The following is a 7661-nucleotide window of genomic DNA, read 5'->3' on the forward strand; positions in this document are numbered from 1 at the left end:
CTCTATCAACAAGTGAATCTAAAAATCAAGTGAATAAATAATCTGATAAACAGAATAAACTGGTGATTATCATAGAATCAGGGGCATAGAAAGGGAGGTAGACTGACAATTCTTGGGGGGAAAGGGTGTGGGGGTGCGGAAAGAGACTGGACAAAAATCGTACACCTAAGGATGAGGACAGTGGGAGGGGTAAGGGCAGAGGGTGGGTTGGAACTGGGTCGAGGAGAGCTATGGGGGGGAAAAAGAGGAACAAATGTAATAATCTGAACAATAAAGATTTAATTTTAAAAAATGTTTATAGTTGCTGACTCTGGGAGAAGGGCACCAGAGGCAGTATTCCTTTAGCTTTCCTATAGATGGGAAAAATTTCTAAATACTACATTGGGGAAATTTTTTAAAATTTAAACAAGTATTGGCTATTTAGAGATCTCTTATTTCCTCCCTCTCCCCAATCCCTGACAATAACTAATTTACTTTATGTCTATAGGTTTGTCTATTCTGGACTTTTTCAGTATAGAAATTTCTTTTATAAATCAAATCATACAAATGGCCTTTTGTTACTGGCTTTTTCACTTAGCACCATATTTTTAGGTGTATCCATGTTTTAGCATGGATCAGTACTTTCTTCCTTTTTATGGCCAAATAATATTCTGTTGTATGGATGTACCACATTTTGTCCATTCATCAATGGACATGGGTTATTTCCACTTTTTGGCTATCATGAATAATGCTGCTATGAATATTTGTGTACATACTTTTATGTGGACATATGTTTTTAATTCTTTGGGATATCTATATAAAAATCAAATGACTAGATCATATGGCAACTGTTTAACTCTTTTAGGAACATCCAAACTGTTTCCAAAAGTGACTGCACCATTTTCCATACCTACAAGCAATGAATGTGGGTTTCAATTTCTTCACATCCTTGACAATACTTTCTTTTGTGTCCTTTTGATTCTAGCCATCTTTCTCTGTGTGAAGTGGCATCTCATTTTGATTTACATATCCCTAATGATATTGAACATATTTTCATATTTCATTATTGGCTATTTGTATATCTTCTTTTCTTAGTACCTTGTTTCTTCAGCACAATATGCTGGGTTTTGTGTTGCACAACACATGGAGTAACAAGATGCTGAATCTTGTGTGCTTTCATCCTAGGCTTCTTACCTTCTTTGTTTAGGGCCTTTCTCAAAACATATTGGCAGACATCATCTTCTTTAGAGAGACTGAAAAGTTTGAAAATTCTGCTAGCTCTTTGGGCCCCAGGCAAAAAGGCATAGTAGTATCAGTGAGACCAGGAATATCCCCCCTCCTTTTTTTTTTTTTTTTCACTATGACCAAGCTGAGAACACTGAGATTGCCATCCACAATGCAAACCTCAAACAGATTTGTGCTTTCTTTCTCCAGCCCTCCTTGGTCTATAATAGGATTGCCCCTTTCTCAGTAGCAGATGGACATGGCCATGGGTCAAGACACCCTGCTTCATGAGGGAACCTCATTTGTCATTCCCACCACTAATTTGAACCACACAAGCCTCCATTCTTCTCCCAGAGCATCAGCAGTAACTTCTATGGCCCCACGCTTCTCATAAAAGATACTAAGTTTGTATTCATTGACCACTTCAAGGAGTTTCTGGCAGCCAGTGGCTAGGAAAGAGATGTTCAGCCTCATCCTGAAGCAGCCAACTGCCTCTGAGGTGCCACATAAAAGAGAAGAGTTATATATATATATATATATATATATATATACTCTTATCAGATAAAAGATTTTCAATATTTTCTCCCATTATGTAGGTTGTTTTTCACTTTTTTTTGATAGTGTTCTTGGAAGCACAAAAGTTTTAATTGTGATGAAGTCCAATATACCTATTTTTTTATTTATTGTGTTTTTTGTGTCATAGTTAAGAAACAATTACATAAGTCATAGTTGCACAGATTTGTCTGTATATTTTCTTCTAAGAAGGTTATAGTTCTCACATTTAAGGCTTTGGTCTATTTTGAGTTGATTTTTATATATGATGTGAGATAGCTTGGCAGGGGGTCCAACAATTCTTTTGCATGTGGTGATATAGTCTTCTCAGCACCATGTGTTGGAATTGTCTTGATTTGTTGAAAATCAACTAACCATAGATATATGGTTTTATTTCTGGAGTCTCAAGTCTACCTCATTGATCTATATGTCCAGCCTTATGCCAGTAGCTTTGCTATACATTTTGAAATAGAAAATGTGGGTTATTCAACCTTATTCTTCTCTTTCAATAATGTTTTGGCTTTCTCTGGCCTGTTGCTCAATGGATGGAAGGGTCAGGGTTTTGATTCCCGGTCAAGGACCTACACCTTGGTTGTAGGCTTGATCCCTGGCCCATGGGGTATGTGCAGGAGGCAACCAATTGATGTGTTTCTCTCACATCAAAATTTCTCTCTCTCCTCTCCTCCTGCCTCTCCTTCACTCTCTCTAAAAACAAACAAACAAACAAACAAACAAACAAACAAAAAACAATGGAAAAAATATCCTTGCATGACGATGAAAAATAAGAATGTTTTGGCTCTTCTAGGCCCCTTACATTCCTAGAAGAATTCTAGGATCAGTGTCTCCTTGTCAATTTCTGCAAAAAAGATAGGTGGGATTTTGATAGGGATTGTGTTTAATCTGTGGATACATTTGTGAAGTATTATTATTTTCATATTATCATGTCTGATTCTGGATCTTCCCTTCCCGTTAACCCAGAGGTTTTCCCTGCTTCTTCTTCAGTCCCAGGATTCATTTTGCTGCTCCTGCTTCCCACCAACACACTGGAATGTCTGAGAGACTGTCCAGGGGCAACTTCCCAGGATGCTAGTTCAGAGACAGGCCTCTGAGCCCCTCACTCCAGGACCTTCCCAAACCTGTGTCCTCACCACTTTATCTCAGTCTCTCTGCTCCCCATCTCCCATGGTAGTGTCCAAGGGTAGGGAAAATGACAAGTGGGCAATCCCTCTGTCTGCAAATCCTCTGCTTTTCTTATTTATTATGTTTCTTCAAAGGCTTTGTATATACCAGGATTCATTCTCATTCCAAAGGTTTTAGACTTTTGAAAATCAAAGCCAGGAGAAGACTCTCATAACCCTCTACATTTGTTTTTTCTCTTCCTTCTCTCACTGTGGCAAAGGGCACAAAGGAGTCAAGCTGGGTGAACTAGAGAATTGTAGCAAGGGAGGAATTTGCCTAATATTTCAAAATATTTTCTTGTGATATTTTTTACCCATATTTGTATTGTTGTAGAAGAAAGATCTGGAAAGGTATATATCAAACAGTTAATAGTGACTGCTTCTTGGGAAGGCCATGAAAGTGGGGAGCTGCAACTTGCCATATGCCTGGAGGGAGACAGAACTTGACATCTGTGAACCCCATTGATGATTCCACATACTCCAAACCAGAGGCTCTGAAAAAGCAGCATGCACAAGAGGTATTCCTCTTTCCACTCTGTGCTTATTGATATGTTTTTAAAAAATATATACACATGATTTTATTGATTTTTAGAGAGAGAGGAAGAGAGAGGGATAGAAACATCAGTGATGAGAGAGAGTCATCCATTGGCGGCCTCCTGCACGCCCCCCCACTGGGGATCCAGCCCACAATCTGGACATGTGCCCTGACCGGAAATCAAACCGGGACCTCCTGGTTCATAGGTTGATGCTCAACCACTGAGTCACACCGGCCAGACTGCTTGTTGATTATTTACAAGGAGAGTGGGTATCCCCTGTCTTTCACCTTCTCCTGACTGGGGATATGATTAATAAGTAATGAATTCATCAAATGAGTTTCTGATCTATATTTAATTTCTAATTGGAATCTTCAGTGCATGCCCTCTCTCTCCCCCTACCAAAGAAAAAAAAAACACGTATTTTATCTCCATTGTTTCAAACACCTCCTGTGTTGAATTTTGTTTTTGTCACCAAAGCTATGAGGAGTAGTAAAGTAAACTGATATATTCTCTCCTTCAGCATTCTTGACCATCTTTTGATTTTGGTCTAAACAGGGAGGTGAAGGAGCGGGGAAAGCAAAGGGTCAGGACCCAGTAGAACATGTAGTCCCAGAACAACTTTCCTGCCAAGACAGTGCAAGGGAAGCAGATCTATGTATCTGGAGCAAGGTCACATTTGTTTCATGATATACAGGCCTCTGTTCTTGGCCTTGGATGCTTCAGTGACATGGAAATAAAATCATAGTGACTATGTTCACGGCTGGGAGGGATCACTGTCTTGATAAAAGACTCAAAACTTCAAAAGACCTTGAGTCTAGGTCAAAACAACAAAATGTAACTTAATGGAAATGAATGCCGAGCCTTACATTTAGGTTTAAAAAATTCAGTTTCAGAAGTATAGCATAGGAGGAGCATGGCTTATAACAAGTATTAAGAAAAACACTCTGAGATTGTAGATGACACTATACTAGTCCAACCTAATGTTAAAAAATCCTCCATCACCCCCCTCCAAAACAACAACAACAAAAAGGCAACTAATATAATCTTAGCTCCTATAATAGAAATGTAGTATTGTGTTTAGATTAATGGAGGCATCATTTCATGTCACTGTACTCAGCTTTGGAAGTATTTCCAGATTTGTTGTTAATGGAAAATACGCACAATATGCAGCCTATAATACCATTTATGGGAAAAAAGTGTGTGTGTGTAATTTTATAAATGTAATCGCACTTTTCCTCTTTAAACTCTCCCTCTGAGACAGATATTAATTTCCCAGTTTTACAGGGGAGAAAACTAAGTCACAGAAGGCCAGTAACTTGCCCAGAGGTGATCAAGTCTGAGCCTTTAATCAGTCTTCTCCACTGCTCCTAAGCTCCAGACATTACAGGGAAGACAGGGGAGGCAGATTCTGAAAAGGTTCCTTCGAGGGGGATGCCTGGACCGTGTTAGGCTGCACATGAAGTTCCAGGTCAGAAAACATTTTGAGGCAGAGACCGTTTCTTCTCCTGGGTATCATTTTGGTTACAGCTTCTGTCTGGTGACCCCAACCCCTGGATTGTTGTAACTCCTCCTTCTGCCCTTCTAGCCCAGAGCGTTAGTGACTGACTTTCTACTGTTGTTATTCACCGGACTAACTCATGATCACCACTTCCCTGCAATCAAGTCTCTTTGTTCTGATTTAAATTGAAGACAGAGCACATATACATTTCTTGAGAACCGCCTCTTCGCCAAATTTGCCGCTGACTGCAGGGAATCCTGTGATTTAAGCCAAGTGTCAGATGCAAGAATGGGGAGCCTTAGTCTGTGAAGGAAAGACAGATGTTTAAGCACATATATTCAATACAATAAAGAGCTATGACAGAGCTATGTGCAAGGTTTTGTAGGAGCACAAGATCAAAGTCCATTGACCAAGCAAGAGCCATGGCCGTCTCCTGTATCTTCCATCTGTCCTCTGGAGGCCAGTGAATGATAAATCATCGTGTCTGGACTTTGAGAGCATGGATTCAATACCTCAAGGCTGACTTTCCCCACCCCTGTTTGCATCATCCCTCTCTGCCCCATAAAAAGGATAAGAATTTGTAGGGTAATAACCCCAAATGTTCATTTACTCTGTATAACTTTGTGTAGTTACTTAGCCTCTCCCAGCCCCCATTTATCCATTAGTAAACGGATCAGTAATGGCTGCCATCATTTACCATTGGCTCCCATTTCACTCAGAGGGAAGTTACAGCCCAGCAGAAGCTTACCCAGCTCTCCTCAATCCCTCGCCGCGACAACTCCCAACCTCTTCTGCAGCAGACCTCCTCGCTCCCTCTATTCCACCCACTCCTGTCCTGCTGCTGTTCCTCAACCCTACCAGGCTCGCTCCCGTGCTCCCAAGGTGGGCCTTTAATGCAAGGGGTCCTTCTGCCTGAAACCCTCTTCCCTGCAGAGCTGACTTGCTGGCTTATTTCTCTTCCTACAAGACTTTGCTCAAATTTTCCCTCTCAACCAGGTCGAACATGACCACCCTATTTATAACTTCAACCGGCCCCAGGGCCTCCCCACCAGCCTTGGATGCTTCAGTGACATGGAAGCATCTTGTTGTGAACAAGAAAACAAATATTATTACCCCCAATTTACAGATGATGAAAGGGAAGCTCAGCTAATTAGGTACCTTTGTGTAAGGACATTAAAATGGCAAGGAAATGAGGCTCAATCCAGGATTTTGTTACCATTCCCTCACCCTGCTCTACTTTTTCTTTCATTCATAGCACTTGTATGTTCTGTCGAACTTCACAGCCTACTTACTTTACCTATTGTTCACTGTCTGCCCCCCTGCGCCCTGGAGGAATGTGGCTCCATAGAACAGGAATCCGTATCTGATTCATTCCTCATGGATCCCAAGAGTCTACAATAGTACCTGACACACAGTAGGTACTTAGTTGATGCTCATAGGTTGTTGTCAGTAAATAAGTCATGTTTGAGCCCTGGTATCTCAGTTGGTTATAGTGTTGTCCCAATACACCACGGTTTCAGATTTGATCCTCCATCAGGGCACATATAAGAATCAACCAATGACTGCATAAGTGGAACAACAAATCCATCTCTCTTCTCCCTCTCTACCTCCCTCCCTTTATCTTTCGCTCTAAAATCAAGAAATAACATTTAAAAATTAAGTCATGTCGGTAACGTTCTTAGCACAGTGTACAGCATCAGGTATTATAAAAACCCCAGCTCACACTTATTCATTGCCAGGTGCTGTTCTGAGTGTTTACACACAACTCATTAAGTTTTCACAACAGTCGTAGGAAGTGGGCGCTTATTATTCCGATTTACAGATGAGAAATTCGGCACAGAGATGTTAATGCAACTCTCTAATGTCCCCGTGCCAGTAGACTTTAGTCAGGAACAGCGTGGCACCAGAGTTTGTGCTTTTAATAGCTATGCCATACTGCCTTTCTCAGTAAACATTTTTTTCAGGTCAATTTAAAAATGAATCGCCGAAACCGGTTTGGCTCAGTGGATAGAGCGTCGGCCTGCAGACTGAAAGGTCCCAGGTTCGATTCCGGTCAAGGGCATGTACCTGGGTTGCAGGCACATCCCCAGTGGGAGATGTGCAGGAGGCAGCTGATCGATGTTTCTCTCTCATCGATGTTTCTAACTCTCTATCCCTCTCCCTTTCTCTCTGTAAAAAATCAATAAAATATATTTAAAAAAAAATGAATCAACATTTTTGAAGGTCTGAATTAGTACTATAACAAGGCACATTATAATAACATTATAATGCATGCAGTAGGCACACAAACGCCATACTGGACTTCCTACCTCTTCTTTTCATCTTCCCTTCACACTCCATCTTTGCACCTGCCACCTGCCCTGACAAATCTGCATCGCAGGAGAGGGATTCAATCCACCCCCATCAGCCCCACCAGCTGACTTCAGGCACAGATGTGGCAGAAAGTGAGGTCCAGGGGTTTTGTTCCCTTTAAAGTCCTGAGATCTTAAGAGTCAGTGCAACATCCTATCTAATAAAAGAGAAAATGGTAATTAGCTGTACATCCGCTACCCTTCCCATGGGCTAATCAGGGCAATATGCAAATTAACTGTCAGCCAAGATGGCGGCCAGCAGCCAGGCAGCTGGAAGCGAACATGAGGCTTGCTTGCTTGAGGGACAGAGGACTCCAGGGCTCCCCCCCTGGCGCTGGCTGCC

At 41.4% G+C, this 7661-nt stretch overlaps 1 long non-coding RNA gene across 2 annotated transcripts in view; it reads left to right on the top strand.

The window, feature by feature from the left end:
- LOC107184579 overlaps positions 1–7661 on the top strand; it is a 17684-nt gene that overhangs the window by 6070 nt on the left and 3953 nt on the right. The window contains exon 2 of one of the 2 annotated variants that reach the window (XR_001515436.1): positions 4667–4673. The exons of the other annotated variant lie outside the window; for it this stretch is intronic. This is a non-coding gene — a long non-coding RNA (uncharacterized LOC107184579). The remainder of the gene's footprint in view (positions 1–4666; positions 4674–7661) is intronic. 2 annotated transcript variants of the gene reach the window in all.

This window comes from Myotis davidii, unplaced genomic scaffold (assembly GCF_000327345.1).
Source record: "Myotis davidii unplaced genomic scaffold, ASM32734v1 scaffold205, whole genome shotgun sequence".
Taxonomy (NCBI): Eukaryota; Metazoa; Chordata; class Mammalia; order Chiroptera; family Vespertilionidae; genus Myotis; species Myotis davidii.